This window comes from Protopterus annectens, chromosome 4.part1, assembly GCF_019279795.1.
Source record: "Protopterus annectens isolate FY-2018-M chromosome 4.part1, PAN1.0, whole genome shotgun sequence".
NCBI classification, from domain to species: Eukaryota; Metazoa; Chordata; order Ceratodontiformes; family Protopteridae; genus Protopterus; species Protopterus annectens.
In genome coordinates this window covers 449,957,929-449,976,171 of record NC_056734.1, presented here as the reverse complement: position 1 = coordinate 449,976,171, position 18,243 = coordinate 449,957,929, and positions in this window count along the sequence as shown.

Below are 18,243 nucleotides of genomic sequence, written 5' to 3'. Positions count from 1 at the left end.
CACTCTACCCCACACCACTACAAGCCAATTAGTATGTGAAGTAGATCCCAACACTGCCAAACACTCGTGATGACTATGCCCTGGCCCAGCAATCAAGGAGCCTCAATCCTCACCACTAACTTCAGGGAGGTCGTCTTCTAGAACAGGAAAGGATAACTAATACACACAGTAAAGTACAATTTCCCTTAAGTAAACACAGAGAACACAGTCAGTCTGGGGCTGGTTGCTCCCTTGCTCACCAGGTCCCCAATAAGACTCCCCGCTGGCACAGCTATAGGATCCATGTCTCAGCCTAACTGGGCAAGGTAAACCTCTAGTACCCTCTCGGTCCAACCAGTGCTTCATGTCCCTGCCAAGTAGCTGACACAACACACACACACACACACACACACACACACACACACACACACACACACACACACACACTTTGAGATAAGTATTTATAAACCTTCACAGACACTCCTGGGAAAGGCTGACACAGATTCTCCAACTGTGCCCCTTTACCCAGACTATACGGTAGTAATTACTGCCACCACCCAGTTAATAATATCAGCTACTAAAAGGCCCTTAAAAGGGTGTCCAATTATTACTTTGCAATATTAATATCTAATGGTAGTATGACTAACAGTCAAGGTTTACTTTAGAGTGGCCTATTGCAATAACCTCCATAAATATGCAATGTACTCTAGAGCTTATCTCTACACAAATCAGCCACAGGTAGAAGGTTTTAAAAATATTTAGTAATAAATAATTAAAATACAAGACAAAACTACTACACCACAGAGATAGCTAAGAGTTCAGAGATCACACAGAAACTTAAAATAATACAGTGGGACAGGTCTGATTTCAAAGAAAAATACCTAATTAATCTTTACTAGCTTTAACTATAACTACAAGAAATCACAGTGCTAAAAACTTACATGTGAGCATAAGGCAGAGTGCTGGTAAGTTGGATGTCCAAAGTCAAAATGCTTTTTAGTCTCTTGTGAGAAATAGTATTTAAAAATTATTAACAAACATGTCTCTAAGGTCCTCCCAAAATTACATCATTTTTGACACTTAGGTTTTCCCAGTATTCATATTGCATCATCTTAACACCTGGTCTGAGTTCTCTGGCCACAAACTGTATTATTTAGCAATCTAACACCTGCTCAGAAACTTACAACAATATAAGACACCTCACATGTATATGCTAGGAATAAACCAGAGCAATAAAGCCCTTCCACATATAAATTCTAGTCATAAACTTTAGCCTTAAAACAATGGGCATGAAATCTTCATCCAGCCACCCTGGAGTCGAATTGTAAAACATTAAAGAGATTCATAAGATCTTTTCAACTTAAAAAGACACATTTGAAATACTTGGCTTGGTTTTCCTTACAGCAGATGGCAATGTTGCAACAACCTTGAAGTTCATATTTTACAGTAAAATAAAACAGAGACGCAGACAGCTGTAAAATCCAGGATAGGCCTTTACTGAGTGCAAAACACAAGCGCTTTCACAATCTAGCTTCTTCAGGTGTAACAAAGCACTTAAAACAGACACACCTATAAACTCACTGTATATCACATGTCTGAAGTCATATGACTAAGCATCACTAAAGCAAATCCTTTAAAGCTATACTAACATGAATTATATTCTAACTAACTAGATGTAAAAGACATTATTTATACAAGACAATGATAAAAATTACGATGACAAAAAATACTGTATTCCTTCCTAAATAAATACATATAAATATATAAACATTATATATCAAATATATTTTAATATGCAAAAAACAAATAAATAATTTATATGTCAAAGTTTCATATATAAAAACACATATAGATAAACCTATGACTTTATCTGCGAAGAGGCCTCATTTTAAGTTTCGGTCTCAGGGGAATACATTCATTTAGGCCATGTCCTTCTGTACCCATCAATTTAGTTATCCACATGGCTTCTACACTTTCTGTCCTATTGCAGATATCTCCCCTTCTTATATTCTCCTGCAACAGGGCTATGACTCTGAATCTAAAAATGTGGGTCATATCAGTATTCGTAACATGTCTGGCTAAAGCATTCACCTTATTACCCTTCCTAATATTATAGACCTGCTCTCTGATGCATTCCTTTAAACTCCTATCTGTCTTCCCAACATAGAATTTGGCACATACACAGCAATTGGCTAAGTAAACTACATGTTGGCTCAGACAGTCAGCTCTAATGTCAAAATGAAAATCTCCTTCCAAATCTGGATGGTAAAAGCGATCACTAGTGTCTATATACTGGCACCAATTGCAACTGCCACAGGGTCTCGTCCCTCCTCTACCATTGCTCATCTGCCCATCTCTCAGATAACAGAGTCTCCTCTTCAGAGATCTATTGTTCCTGAAACTAAATCTGGGTACTGTGTCCACCAAGCCAGCTACCTCATGATCAGTCAGCAGAATTTGCCAATGTTTCTTAACTATTTCAGTGCACTTGTGTACATCAGCGGTGTATTTCAAGGACATCCTAAGTTTATAATTGGTGGATGCCTCTTGTCTTTCACTTCCATGATTAAACTTCCTTGAAAAATATGGCATGGCTTGATCTTTTCTCCTACCTACTGCTTGCGGTACATATTTCCTAAGAGTATTATCATTGTATCCCCTGTCTTCCAAATACACCATCACTTTCTCCACTTCCTTGCTGAAGTCCTCATCTCTCACATTGAGCCTAGAGGCTCTCATCACTTGATTGGTTATTACATTTTTAAAAATATGTGGTGGATGCGCGCTGCTCCTATGCAATAAATGATTTACATGGCAGTCCTTCCTGTATTGTTTGGTGTACACTCCACCTTCAATACATTTAACTATCTCCACATCCAAAAAATCCATATTATTTTTTGAAGACCTATGAGTAAATTGTAAAAACGATGTGCTCATGTTTATAAATTCTAAAAAATCAGATAGCTGCTGTTCACTGCCTCCCCACACAATAAAGACATCATCTACAAATCTACGGTAAAAAGGGAGTAAATGAATATAAGGACCTTTCAAAATATATGAATCTTCCCATTTGACCATGACTGCATTGGCGTAGCTATTGGCACAAGATGTGCCCATAGCTACGCTGCATTGCCTGTAGAACTGCTCATCAAATAGAAATAAATTATGCTCTAAAACCAACCCCAACAATGTGAGTAACAAACGTATCTTCTCTGGTGTATATTCCGTATACACCTCTAAAAAGTCCTTCACTGCTGCCAATCCTACTGCATTCGGAATGACAGTAAATAAGGACACGACATCTAATGTGACAAACATTATATTGGAATCATACTCTTCAACAAACTCATATAAATCCCTTAAAAAGTGTTCTGTGTCTTTGAGAACGTACTTATTGCTGTCTAAAACAGGTCTCAAGTGTTTCTCTATGAAAATCGAGACTGGTTCAGTACACCAACCTCTGCTAGAGACAATAGGTCTCATTGCAGGGTTGACAACTGATTTATGCACTTTTGGAAGGCCTTGCAATATGAGTATAGTGGGTTTATGTACCAAAAAACTTTTGGAATATTGTTGAGGTTGGTTTTAGAGCATAATTTATTTCTATTAGAATTTATAAACATGAGCACATCGTTTTTACAATTTACTCATAGGTCTTCAAAAAATAATATGGATTTTTTGGATGTGGAGATAGTTAAATGTATTGAAGGTGGAGTGTACACCAAACAGTACAGGAAGGACTGCCATGTAAATCATTTATTGCATAGGAGCAGCGCGCATCCACCACATATTTTTAAAAATGTAATAACCAATCAAGTGATGAGAGCCTCTAGGCTCAATGTGAGAGATGAGGACTTCAGCAAGGAAGTGGAGAAAGTGATGGTGTATTTGGGAGACAGGGGATACAATGATAATACTCTTAGGAAATATGTACCGCAAGCAGTAGGTAGGAGAAAAGATCAAGCCATGCCATATTTTTCAAGGAAGTTTAATCATGGAAGTGAAAGACAAGAGGCATCCACCAATTATAAACTTAGGATGTCCTTGAAACACACCACTGATGTACACAAGTACACTGAAATAGTTAAGAAACATTGGCAAATTCTGCTGACTGATCATGAGGTAGCTGGCTTGGTGGACACAGTACCCAGACTTAGTTTCAGGAACAATAGATCTCTGAAGAGGAGACTTTGTTATCCGAGAGATGGGCAGATGAGCAATGGTAGAGGAGGGACGAGACCTTGTGGCAGTTGCAATTGGTGCCAGTATATAGATACTAGTGATCGCTTTTACCATCCAGATTTGGATGGAGATTTTCATTTTGACATTAGAGCTGACTGTCTGAGCCAACATGTAGTTTACTTAGCCAATTGCTGTGTATGTGCCAAATTCTATGTTGGGAAGACAGATAGGAGTTTAAAGGAACGCATCAGAGAGCATGTCTATAATATTAGGAAGGGTAATAAGGTGAATGCTTTAGCCAGACACGTTATGAATACTGATATGACCCACATTTTTAGATTCAGAGTCATAGCCCTGTTGCAGGAGAATATAAGAAGGGGAGATATCTGCAACAGGACAGAAAGTGTAGAAGCCATGTGGATAACTAAATTGATGGGTACAGAAGGACATGGCCTAAATGAATGTATTCCCCTGAGACCGAAACTTAAAATGAGGCCTCTTCGCAGATAAAGTCATAGGTTTATGTATATGTGTTTTTATATATGAAACTTTGACATATGAATTATTTATTTGTTTTTTGCATATTAAAATATATTTGATATATAATGTTTATATATTCATATGTATTTATTTAGGAAGGAATATAGTATTTTTTGTCATCGTAATTTTTATCATTGTCTTGTATAAATATTGTCTTTTACATCTAGTTAGAATATAATTCATGTTAGTATAGCTTTAAAGGATTTGCTTTAGTGATGCTTAGTCATATGACTTCAGACATGTGATATGCAGTGAGTATATAGGTGTGTCTGTTTTAAGTGCTTTGTTACACCTGAAGAAGCTAGATTGTGAAAGCGCTTGTGTTTTTGCACTCAGTAAAGGCCTATCCTGGATTTTACAGCTGTCTGCGTCTCTGTTTTATTTTACATTATTTGTCTACAGTTCTTTGGAGACGTTTCAGTGGGTGTTCTCTTTTTGGCAGGTTGTTTTTTGTTCTTTAGTCATATTTTACAGTGTTTTCTTTCATTTAAAAATGCAAGCCTGTATTTTACATCTATTTATACAGCTGACAGAATTATGTATCAAATTCTATTTGACTAGGCTGGCAGCCTTCACCCATCTCTCCCCAATCGTCACATGTGTGTGGGTGTGTGTATGTGTGTGTGTTTGTGTGTGTCTATATATCTTTTTCTGTAGCTATTTATATATATATATATATATATATATATATATATATATATATATATATTATATATATTTATCTATATCTACTTCTCTCTCTCTCTCTCTCTCTCTCTCTCTCTCTCTCTATATATATATATATATGTGTGTGTGTGTGTGTGTGTGTGTGTGTGTGTGTGTGTGTGTGTGTGTATGTGTGTGTGTGTGTGTAGTGTTCTACTAGTTTGTTTCTACCTGTTATTTATGACATTCTCTCACTTTCTACTTTTCTATTTTTTACAGGAATTCTTCTTAATGTATTTCAGGTTGAGACCCCCCCCTCCTGACTCTCATGTAAAGGCTTCAACTTGCAAGCTTTCTGTAGTCTTCTTTGCTTCTTTTCTTTTCAAGGCTTAAGTACATTAATGAAGATTTGTTCTACTGGTCTCTTTCCTGGATGTCTAGCCTTATAGCTTACGGCATTTATTCATTCCATCATCTCAAATGGCCCCTGCAATTTTATTTAGACAGCAGTCACTAAAACTAATGTTTGATCTCCTGAGTCAAATTCTTAAAGTTGGGCGTGCAAGCAATAATGCCCAACAGGGTGTGGAAGGGCATTATTTACACATTAACACTCCCTGGAGGGCATTATTACACTTAGAGAATGGGCTCTCTGTAAAATTGTTGTGTTCTTACTTATGTATTTTTTTAAGTTCTATTTTATTTTTGTAATATATTTTTCAATTAAAATATTTCCTCTGCCTAATGCTTCATGCTTTCTGTAGTATATGTTAAAGATGTTGGAGGAAGCATTTTACATCCAAAATATATTAAAAAAAATAGAAAATTAAAAAATACATAAGTAATAAAACACAACAATTTTACAGAGGGCCCGATCTCTAAGCACTGACAGAGATCATTCTCTCTTCACTGTCTCTCACACATGTTACCAGAGGATCATTGGTTCACTTTTGTACTTCACTAACTCACTCTCTCACACAGACACACACACACACACACACACACACACACACACACACACACACACACACTGTTTTCATGCATGCATTCACTCACAGATGAAGACAGAAACACAGACACACAAACACATTCGATTGATTGCTCTCTACCTCTGTTACTCTCATACATGCATACAGTCCCTCACATGCTTTATTTTTTTTTTTTTAATTTTTTTTATTTTACACTTGTTAAACAGCAAACACGCTGCTTAATGAGTGTAAAATAACAGCTCGCTTACTTTCTCTTTCACTGACATGCATGCATACACACACACACACACACACACACACACACACACACACACACACACACACACACACACACACACACACACACACACACCTTTGTTTTTGTTGTTTTATTTTTTTTTTCCTATTTTATACTCGCTAAACAGCAAAAGTGCTGTTTAGCGAGAGTAAAATAATGGTGGCTATTTTGTTTTGTGAGTCCAAGCTCCACTGCAGCTTGATATGCTGCCAAGAAGCGGTGGACGGAATCATTTTTTGGTGGACAGTACTTGTACATTAACACCCTGCTGGAGAATGTTTGTTCTCCAATCAGGGTACTGATGTACAGTAAGCCCATTCTCTAAACTTACTATAAGCTCTCCATTGCATTTCTGAGAGTCACTTCCTTAGTTTCTTTAGTAATGCCAAGCAGTCCATTTGAATGGGGTAATCCCAGTTAAACCTTGTGGTGCAGCTCTGACTGTAAACAGTAGGTAATCTAAGAAACAAACCCATATTTTTTACCATCTGCATCTTTAATCAGCATGGATTTTAGTGCTTTATCATACCTATCTCCTAAGCTAGTAGTCAACAGATGTTAGAATGGTGTGCTGAAAAGCTCAGCTTTAAAACATTGACATAATTGGTGCATTGCCCATGGCATAAAGGGGTGTATGTCCTTCGTGGCATCCTCATATGAAAATAACAGTACCACTTCCCTGGCAGCAGCCTTAGCATTAGCTTCACATAATGGCATGACTGCTAGAAATTTGGTAACATAGTCCATTATTACTGGTACATACAGTTGTCCATTGCAGGATTTTACCAATGGCCCCACGATGTCCACAGCAAGATGCTCAAATGATATTTCTATGAGAAGAACTGGATCAAGGGACTTTTACATCCAGGATGAGGTACAGGTTTTGGACGTTATTCACAATGAGAACAGAATTTCTCCCTTTCTTTCATTATGTCTGGCCATAAATTGCCTAATATACTTGCCTTACTTTGCTCATCCCCAGGTGACCTCTTAATATGTAACTATATTCTAGCTTCACTTTTAGTGCCCCATAAGCTATTGTCATGTGGATGAAATCTTCCCATTATTTACTGTCCACAATAAGAAATTTCTTAACAAAGATAGTGTAAGAAGTAATGAGAAAGCACAGTTGTGTAAAATCTTACTATATCAGTAGATGCCTCTCTCTTCACTGTTGCAGTATTCATAACTAAAGGAGATTCCCTGCTGAGGGTAGCCCAATGTCTGGCCAGTATACCAAAGCCTTAGGTTATTATAGGGATGTCATACATCACAAGTATGCCCCCCACTCAGAGCGTAGAGCATAAAGGTGACAACCAGATGTCCATACCTGAGAACTGAAGAGCCCCAGAAGGAATAACATTCCAAGGAAAAGAGAGCAGAATGTGCATCCAGAAAGTACAAAGGGAGTAGAGAATAATGGGAGGAGGGAGGGAGCGAATACTGTAACAGTGAATAGAAGGACATCTATTGTTATGGCAAGATTGTACACAACTGTGCTATGTCCTTTCATGTCACTGCTACAGTATTAATAACTGAGGGGAAAGTACAAAAGATGAAGAAGAAAGTTGAGAGGAGGAAAGCCCAGCAGAACCTACCAGAAAACCCATGCAGGATAGCTCTGGCAAAGCCAGCCCTTGTCCTGGAAACAACGTCCAATTTGTAATGCATAGTGAAAGTATGGGCAGAGGACCAAGTAGCAGCCTCAAGGATGGAACTGGGATCCAAGCCTTTGATAAAAGCACCAGAGTAAGCTACAGCCCTAGTGCAGTGAGCCTTTACAGAGGCAGAGAGCCTCTTTCCATGCAAAGTATGAAAAAAAAGAAATGGTCTCAAAAATTGAAGAGAAAATGGTCTGTTTAGAAACAGTCACACCAAGAGACCCAGGATGAAAAGAAATAAAATGTTGCTCAGATTTGCGAATGGCCTTAGTCTTATCCAAATAATACCTGAGCTGTCTGTGCAAATCCAAGGTGTGAAGAACCTTCTCACTGGCAGACTGCAGAGAAGGGGAAAAAGTGGGCAAATGAGTAGACCGATTAAGAGACAATGCATTAACCACATTGGGCATAAAAGAAGGACTACTATGAAAAGACACCCTGTCCTGATAAAAACTGAAGCTCAGACACCTTTCTAGCTGAAGTGAGGGCCAAGAGAAGAACAGTCTTCCATGAATTATATTGCAAGAAAGCTGAAGCTTTAGGGTCAAAAAGAGCCTGAGTTAACTTTTCAAGAACAAAATTAAGGTCCCAATAAGGAGAAATAGGCTTCCTGTGAGGCCTAATATGAAGGACACCCTTAAGAACCTGTTTGACCTCAAATCTAGAGGCCAAAGAAAGAGTCAAAGTCAGATAAGCAGAAATTGCTCTGAGATGAGCTTTAACTGAAGAATAAGCAAATCCAGCATGGAGCAATTCATACAAATAAGAATGGACCGGAGGAACCTCCACAGAAAAAGGATCCTGGTTATGAGCAAGGCACCAGACAGAAAATCTCTTCCATTTGGACAAATAAATTTTCCTGGCAGTAGGCTTCCTGGCCTCCTGTGGTACCTGAAGAACCCTATCACCCACAGTGTCAGCTGAAGAGTGGACAAGTGAAGATGGATGAGACCCCTTGACTTGTGTGAGAAGGTCCACCCTGTGAGTCAACTTGTGATTGCCCTTGGTTAGGTGCAGAAGAAGAGGGACCCAATGCTGTCTGGGCCAAAAGGGAGTCACCAACAAGATTTTAGGAGAGTACTGTTCTATTTTTAACAAACCCCTCAGTATGAGAGGAAGGGGTAGAAAGGCATAGAGAAACATCCCCTTCCAAGAGAAAGAGAGGGTGTCCACCTTCCATGCCAGACTGTGGTGACTGGGGACTCTGGTTTAAAACAGAGGAAGTTTACTTTTCAGATCTACCTGAGGAGTACCTCACTGGTGGACAATGTCCAGAAACACATCTCTGTGAAGCTTCTGCTCATGAGTCTGTGTTATGGACCTGCTCAAAGAGTCTGCCACAGTTTTCTTCTGAAGGAATATAAACTGCCTGAAGAGTGACTTGATACTGGACAGCTAAATCCCAAACCTGAAGAGCTATTCTACAGAGGAGGTAAGACTTTGTCCCCCCCCTTGCTTGTTAATGTACCACATCACTGTGGTATTGTCTGTAAAGACCGTCAGAGGACCTGGAGGAAACAGAGAATGAAAGGCTTGAATAGCTAGAAGGAGTGCTCTTATCTCTTTGATATTGACATGGTCTGCCCTCTGACAAACTGATCAAGGGCCCTGAACCTTCAGACTGCCAAAAGAAGCACCCCACCCCACATCAGAGGCATAAAAAAACAGCCTCTGAGAGGGGAAATGTGACTGAAAAGGAAGACCTGGGTTGAGAGATAGCCAAATGCCACCTTTAAATACACTCTAAAAAAATTAAGAACCACCCCAATCAGTTACCATAACAATTAATAGATTAATGCCTCAATCTGTGTAATTTAAGTATAGGCTTAAGGGGAACACTATCATTTAAACCAAAAAGCTTAGACTGCAGAGTGATGATCCATTTTGTTTCAGCAGCTTCAGTCCTATCCCTTAGCATCCCTCTGAGTTTTACCCAAATGCTCCAAAAGTCAAGATCTGGTTTACTTGGTAAAGTGTAAAGACTTGTTTATGTTTTATGTAGGTAAGACTAATTGTTGTCTGAAAGATAAGATTCTGGAACATTTAGGTGAAATTTGGAGGGATGTTAATACTAATGCACTTAATAAGTATATAAAAGCAAATCCTGGGCACTCTTTTTTTCTTTCAGGTACTACAACTAATTCATAAGAATGTTAGAGGTGCCCCCTAAGGGACAGGACTGAAGCTGTATTTAAGATCCAGAGAGACTAGGAAAGCCTGAGGAAGAAGGAGAAAAACAGGGTCAGGAGGGACAGCATTCAAAAGGAATGGACTTTCAGAAAGCTGTTCAGCTGGGGAAAGATCCAGGATAGGTCTTCAGGTGCCTTCTTTCCTGGGCACCAAAACCATCCTTTAATAGAACCCCTTCCCTCTCTGAGAAGCAGAGACTGCTTGGTTAGTGCCTTGAGAAAAAAAGACTCCAGAGCAAATCTGGAAAAAAGGACAGCTGCTCTTGAGGTGGCTGAGGAATGCTCAGAAAAGGAGGAAGGGATCTCCAAATCATGAAATACCCTAGATGAATGATGGACAGAACCCAGGAATCATGAATGATCCTTAAACAATTGTGAAGGGGCACAGAAAGGCACATAGACAAAGGACGCCGACTGAAAAGGGATGGAATAAAGTAGTCAGACATGACCTGGTTTGTCAGGAAAAGGGGGCTTCAGAGTAGTAGGACTCTGAGTAGACTTTGCAGGAGGAGCCCTCCTAGAACCCTTTTTACCCTTGGGAAAAGGGCAAGACTGTCTACAGACAAAAGCAAATTTGGGAAATTTGGGAACAGGGGAAACAAAAAAAATGTTTCAGTTCCTGTATGTCTTTACCCTCCTCTGGAAAAGACTTGCAAAGGTCAGCAACAGTTGAACCAAAAAGATTTATATTATCAAGAAGATTGTCCATCAGTTTAGCCTTAATATCATCAGGTAAGGGCTGAAGGTTAAGCCAAGAATAGTGCCAAAGGACAGTGCTAAAGGCAGTAGCCCTAAAAGAGGCATCATCTGCATAATAACTGCATTTAATGGAGTGGTTGGCCACCTGAGAGGAGGAACCCAGCAAAGGCAGGGTCAAAGCCTTCCCTTCAGAGTCTGGAAGGTCTGAAACAACCTGAAAGGCCTGATAAAGAAGAACCAAAACATACCTCGTCATATGGGTCTGATAATTCACAGCCCAAAAGACCAGAGTAGAAGCAGTGTACATCTTTTTGCCCAAACTTTCCATGGCTCTACAGTCCTTATCGGAGAGAAGCAGTTTAGAAGAGGGTAAAAGCTTGGAAGTCATATCAGAAAAGACAGAAATAACAGAGAGATCAGTAGAAGGACACTTGTAAAGAAACTTACAATCATCATGCACCTTATAACACCTATCAGGCTTTTTAGGACTTGAAGGCTGGGAATCAAGAGTCTGAGAAGCTGCAGAAAAGGTATCCAACAAGGCAATAAGAACAGAAGGGATAGCAGAGGGCTTAGGAGACTTCATTTGAAGGAGTTAATAGTACCACCTCTGAACATCAGAAACTTGAGTACATTCCCACTTAAAGAACTCCATCATGCAGAAAACAGTATCCTCAAAGGAAATTTCCTCAAAAGGAGAATCTGGACTGATGGAATCCTCTTCCTCAGAACCATAGTCCAAGGGAGAGGGAATCTGGGAGGAATAGGTCAAAGACTCTTCTTCCCAGTCGACTTTCTAATTCAGAAATATCCTGTTTCATAGGCCTGTTAAGGAGGAGGTAGAAGACCGGGGGGGGCCAGGAATAGAGACTCCTGGAAGAGGGGTCGAAGGCCATAAGAGCAGTAAACAACCCTTATGCTTCAAGGGGACATCTGCCCTAAACATCTGAGGAGGGTTGGATAACCGCCAACACTCAATTAACATAGTGGGAATTTCCTCTTTAACCAGATCTGAGGAACACACCTAGGCCCTTCAGAAATAATCAGCTGTGGTTCCCCCTGGACATCTGACATGGACATCTGCAGAGTCTTCAAAGACGTGCGAGAAACCGGATCCATGCCAGCCTGAGAAGCAGTTGTGGCAGTGGAATCCAATGGACGAACCAGGTGATCCTCTGGGCTTTCAACAGCCTCAAGAGAGATATCCAGGTGAGGTGGCACAGCAGAAGAATCAGACTGGACCTCTTTGGCCTTCCTCTTCACAGATGGCTGACCCTCGGGCCAGGATAATTCTGTCATCTTACTCTGATCCAACAATTTAAGACATTGGTTCTCTAGGTAAACAGAAAAGGAGGAAAGGCGACTATGCAAAGTTTTCGGGACAAACGCCTGACAAACAGAACAAGATGTATGGCTGTGAGTAGCACTTAAGCAAAACAAACACTGCTCTTGATGGTCTTTATGGGGAATCCTTCTCCCACAATGGCATTTTCCCTTTCTGGGTATCATGTAGTGCTACAACCACATAAAGAAAATAAGAAGAAAAACCCCACCGTGGCACTTAACTGAAATGGCTTGGCAACCAGCAGATGAAAGACCATTCAGACTGGCAATCAAAGATGACGTTCCGACTAGTAGCAAAGAAGTTCTGAGGTATGGGTGTCAATATCTCACATTTATGCCCTACGCCATGAGCTGGGAACATATGTGTGACATACGTTGTCCCTATAACAACCTAAGGCTTGTGCATACTGGCCAGACATTGGACTACCTGTGGCAGGGAATCCCCTTTACTTATGAATACTGCAACAGTGAAGAGAAGGATATCTACTGTTATGGTAAGATTTCACATAACTGTACTTTCTCATTACTTAACACTATCTGTCTCTGCAACAGTGATATGGAAGGACATCAGCCTGTTCACCTTTTCCCATACAACCTTAGTTTTATTTTTCCTTGCCCTACTTAAAGTATCATTTTCCTGTTGTGTCTTTTTAATGTTTATGTGCCCTACCTTTACGTCAGCTGGCTCAGGGTTGATTTTTCAGTAACCTACCTGATGTGGAAGCAATAGCTTATTACTCTGAAAATGCTAGCCCTGCAGCTTCTAATATGCTATCCCTGCAAGAGGTAATTCTGAATTAAAATCATCTTCTGCTTTACTTTCCTATCAACATCGGTTTCTCGAGTGTTCTCTTTTCTTCTAGGATGTACTCACATATCTCACTTCCTTTTCCTTACTTATGTTACCCTTTCAATATAAATGGCATTTCAGAATAATTATTACCAGCTTCACTTTTTTCTTGGCTCACAGATTCCTGCTGCTTTAAATTCATCTTCAGTAATGTTGCTTTATATTAGCAGAAATAGATTCAGAACTCTGCACTCCCCTGCTAATTTCACTTTCTGCATTTGCTTTGCTTTGAGGGATTACATTCGAATCTCTTTCACTTTTTGAGCTCGCCATTTTTGCATCTTTCTATAATCGCTGTCTTGGACTGATTTTTACCTCAAAATTTCCTATCAGCTTTTATCTTTAGTTCCTATAGGACATCTCTTTCAACAGGCAGGATATCTATTTTATAGCCTGCTTATAATAACAGGCAGGATCTATTTTGCTGTCTAACCACAACCAAATTCTGACCTCCTTTGTACTTTCTATGCCAACTCCATTCTGTTTTTTTTACCTAAATCACTGAGTGTCCTTCTTATCCCACTTCCCCAATAACATGTACATAGATTCTTCCTATACTCACCTTTTCCTTAGTGGTTTAAATGGAGAATGTATTTTTGTAGCATTAAATCATGTATTAATTTAAGGAGTACAGCCATTGGATGCAACTTTTCTCAGAACATTATGAATTTCTCACGTGCTAGTGAATGTTCATTTTGTGTTGTCATGAATGCATATTACCCCTTCTTTCTGACTGCTGATAATTTTATGTTAGCAGGCAATACCTCACATCATCATAAACACTATGGAAAGACTGACAAGAAAAAATATGACTCCCATGTATAACTGGTATTGCACCTCTAAATATGCAGTATATTTTGCTAGCCTGGTTGTAATACAGTGACAGATAGAGAACTCACTTATCCTAGCTGTAGTTCTACTTCACCTAAGGCATACTTTCTAGTTTTTACATTTCTGTGACATGCACTGCCTTCAACATTAGAAGCACAGAACAAGGAAATCTGACCACTCCTTCCACATGTTTAGTGAATTAAATTAAGGATTAATAATTAAAATAATTCAAAAAAGGCTATTGTGTATTACTGCTTTTCCAATGTTAGTGCAAGTCTGTCTATTACTATTGTTTGTACACTGGAGCCTGTCTCTCCAGGTATCCTCTGAAAATGGGTCATGTGTCCATTCAGTCTTTCACAATAAGCAACAACAATAAATAAATAAATATTGTGTGTGCTCCTTTTTGTTTCATAAAAGAAGGCACATAGCTCACTGCAGTTTTAAACTTGGTGGCAGACTATTTTAAGCATACTAGTATAATTATTAACATCATATTTCATGAGTTCTCTTTGCAGTTCATTTTCTTGTATTATTATGTAAAGCTTTTTTAAATCAGTCTACTTGTGCTGGTAATCAGTTCCAAGCAGGTAATTACTGGCTTATCTACATTAAAAGATTAAAAATATGCAGTCATTCTCATACATATTTTCTGTATCTCTCCTGCCAGCTGAGATGACAACATTCTTGTCCAGTCTGCTTTGCTCCAGTTTTCTCTGATGACATAGCATTCAAATGTTATTAAAGAAGCTCCTAGGGCCATCTTCCTTGGCTACTTTCTTCAAAGCAAATTCTTGAGGCTGGTGGTAAAATCAGCAATTACATTAGATGCAGGAATTTCTGATTCATACCCAATTGCAATTCAACAATCTTCACAAGTAATTCCTCCATGGTTATCAACATTACATAATCAAAACAGCAACACAACAGTCATGTTACTATAAGGAATTTGTAGCTCAAATGCCATTACTACTTGTCAATAGAGGTACTGTGTGCATAGCTAAATCCTAGCAAATCTCTGTCCAGGTGCCCATTCACATACCACAAAAAAGATACTGGAGGCAGGACTTATATACAAATCACAAGTTTATCAAATAATCCATAAACTAAAATATTAGTTCCCTTGGCTGTCCAGTTTCAGAGTAAAATAAAAATTTTAATATGGTTTGACCCATGCAGCCTTTCTGGGTTACAGGTTGCCTTTTAGCCAATAGCCAACAGAATCAACTAGCCCTAAAAATGGACGGCACTGGAGCATTGGGCTCATTAATGGCCATCGCCTGCACTGGGTGCTGAGGGGGCTGTGCCATGATGAGTAGAAAGGCTACTGCTCTGGCACTGAAGCCCAGGGTGAGGGCCTAGATGGAGCCACCCTGGCTGCAGATGATGCTGGTAGCAACAAATATTCAAACAAGAGCTTTGAAGGCCAAAATGGAGGAGGGTTCCATGTGAACAGTAGTTGAACATAGGTCAGTTGGTCCTGAGAGATAGGTGAGGCAATGGCCTCCATCATCCTTGGCTGATTGAAAGGGAGTCGGGTGCAGATCCAGGGTAGCATTGACTGGTGCCTCACATCATCCAGTGTGGTGATGCAAATGATCCCACAGAAGCTGGCTGGGGCCCATGGGAGAGTTCTCTTTTCTTTCTAAAGGGCAGGGTGCCTTGGAATGTGTTCCCCCAGAGAGAGAGGTCTGTGGCCTGGAAAGCATCACTGTTCCAGGAGCATCAGGTGAGCTATCACCAGCCCTTGAAAGGGGGAGAGAGTGTAAGTCTTGTGTCAGGCCATACCCATATCCACAGCAGGTCTCCAAGATGAACAGCCTCTGGTATGTTAGAACAATGTCGGTAAGGGAAGTTGGCAAGCCAGATCTGTAACTTCGGGATAAGGATTGGCTGTAAGGTCAGTCAGGCTTGGGGGTGAAGCGGGGCTGGACAAGTGCCATGGCTGGAAGAGGGGTCACCCCCTCTTCACATCCCCCGGGGTGGCTAGGAGGACAGTGGTGGTAATTCTGGATGTATCCTGGATCGTTCTTGTGGATTGTCCCAGCTGTGATGGGTGCTGGTCTCAACCAGTGTCCACATTGTCTGGCAGCTAGCAGCTGACCTAGAACTGGTGCAGACTAGGGGAATCCAACTGTTTAATTAAAACAATGAATTGCTAATTCCCGAGATGGGTGTTGATGGAATGTGATTTCTGCCCATTGAATGTCAAAGTGAAGAAATTCAATGAAGTGCAGGTAAATGGCAGGAGTAAGTATGACTCTCATAAGGTAGCCAAATGCCCCATTATCTAATTAGTGACACACATGTATGGAAGAACAAGGTTCCCATTGTCCTTACCTACTATCTATCAAAACCACAGCCAAAGGAATGGGTTTGGCAGAACCAGCAGTGAAAGAAGACTCTGTTAAGCTTGACTTTAGTCAGGCACATGAGAGATGAGAAAACTTGGGAAGCCTTAGCCACTAGTGAGATACCACTACTCATTGTTTTTTTCACTTACCAGGTGAGGTGGGGTAGGTGAGCCCCACTGGTGTCTCTCTTCTGGCTTCGGGGAGTTTAACTGGGGTGGTACACTTGTGGAAGAGTAATGCAGGTGTCCTAAAGCGAGCTCAGGGAGGACGGAACCTCCCATGGAGCATAAGATCAAAAGCTTGCTAGATCTTAATTTTCAATATGAATACAGACTGTTATAGTAGAGCCTCATGATCCTACTGGCTTTTTGGGTTTTAAGGAGGAGGTGTCAAAAAGATTACCACAGGGATAACTGGCTTATGGCGGCCAAGCATTCATAGCACTGTTGCTTTCTGATCCTCCAATGTCAGTTCTTCCTATGATTGTGAAGCAGAATTCACCAAGCGATGGATTGTTCACCCACTAATAGGGAAGGTGAGTTGGGCTTAGACCATGGTGAGACACAGTAGTATTACCCTACCTGATGATGTGTTGTTGTGATAGTAATCCTGCTCAGTACAACAAGAACCACAGGATTAGATATAATCCAAATGTTACACTCCACAGGTTATCCCACCAAGCCCCCTCAAACTCCACACTTCCAGGTTTTCCAGAGGAACCTGTATGTGAGGAACTGAGTGACTGAAGTTAGCTCTCCAGGCTTTCTTTTGTACCATAGTAATTGCTAACATAAGAGTGAAAGAAATGTTGTAATGAAAAAAAAAAAGAACATAGGTTTCATAGTGGAGTGCAATGATAAGCAAAAACATGAGCTGTGGAAAATATGTATATATATAGATAGATAGATAGATATACCCCCGGATTCATGAAGCTCGGCGCAAGTCCGGCGTAAGGCTTGCGCCAGCTGTGCGGCGTAGATGTGGAGTAGTCACGCCATATGCATATTAATGAAGGCGCGCAGCCGCCACAGCCACGTGCATAGGAAATGTGCGCGAGTGCAAGGGGCGTATCGAAGTTATGCAGGGAGGCGTGTCAATGTCGGCTTTCGAGGAGCAACCTAAACTGCTGAATATTATATTCCGCCAGCAATAGTAATCGTACCTATCAGTGTCCATGGAGACTGAAACGTATGCAAAGCAGAGTCCCTATGAACAGAAAATGAAGACTCAAACACAAATGCATGGTAGGGAATAACGGGTCCCTACCCATGAACAAATGACATGAAAACCGTGTGCCTGTAGTCCAACGTAGTGTTGATAGCTATACCATGTGGAAGTGAAACGTATCAGATGTTAGCGCGCCGCCAGTAGGTACGTCCAGTCCAACGGAGAGGGTCACCAGCCGACCCATAATTTGAGGGAGGGAACATAGCTGTGCAGATGTGTCCATAACAAAATACATGAGGAGAAATGTAGATATAGGTAGTGACCGTATGTCTGAATCATATCCCACAAGCCATGTAATAGTCACATACAAAAGGTATGTCCGTATTTCACATACCAAATGCGATAGGAAATAGCATACGCATGTAAACGAAACAGAAGGAGCATATAAATGAGCCATAGCAACACGGACACATGTAGGCTGAAAGGAACAGTATGATCCGTACCGTCGACCAAGATTACCACCTGTTCCACTTTGC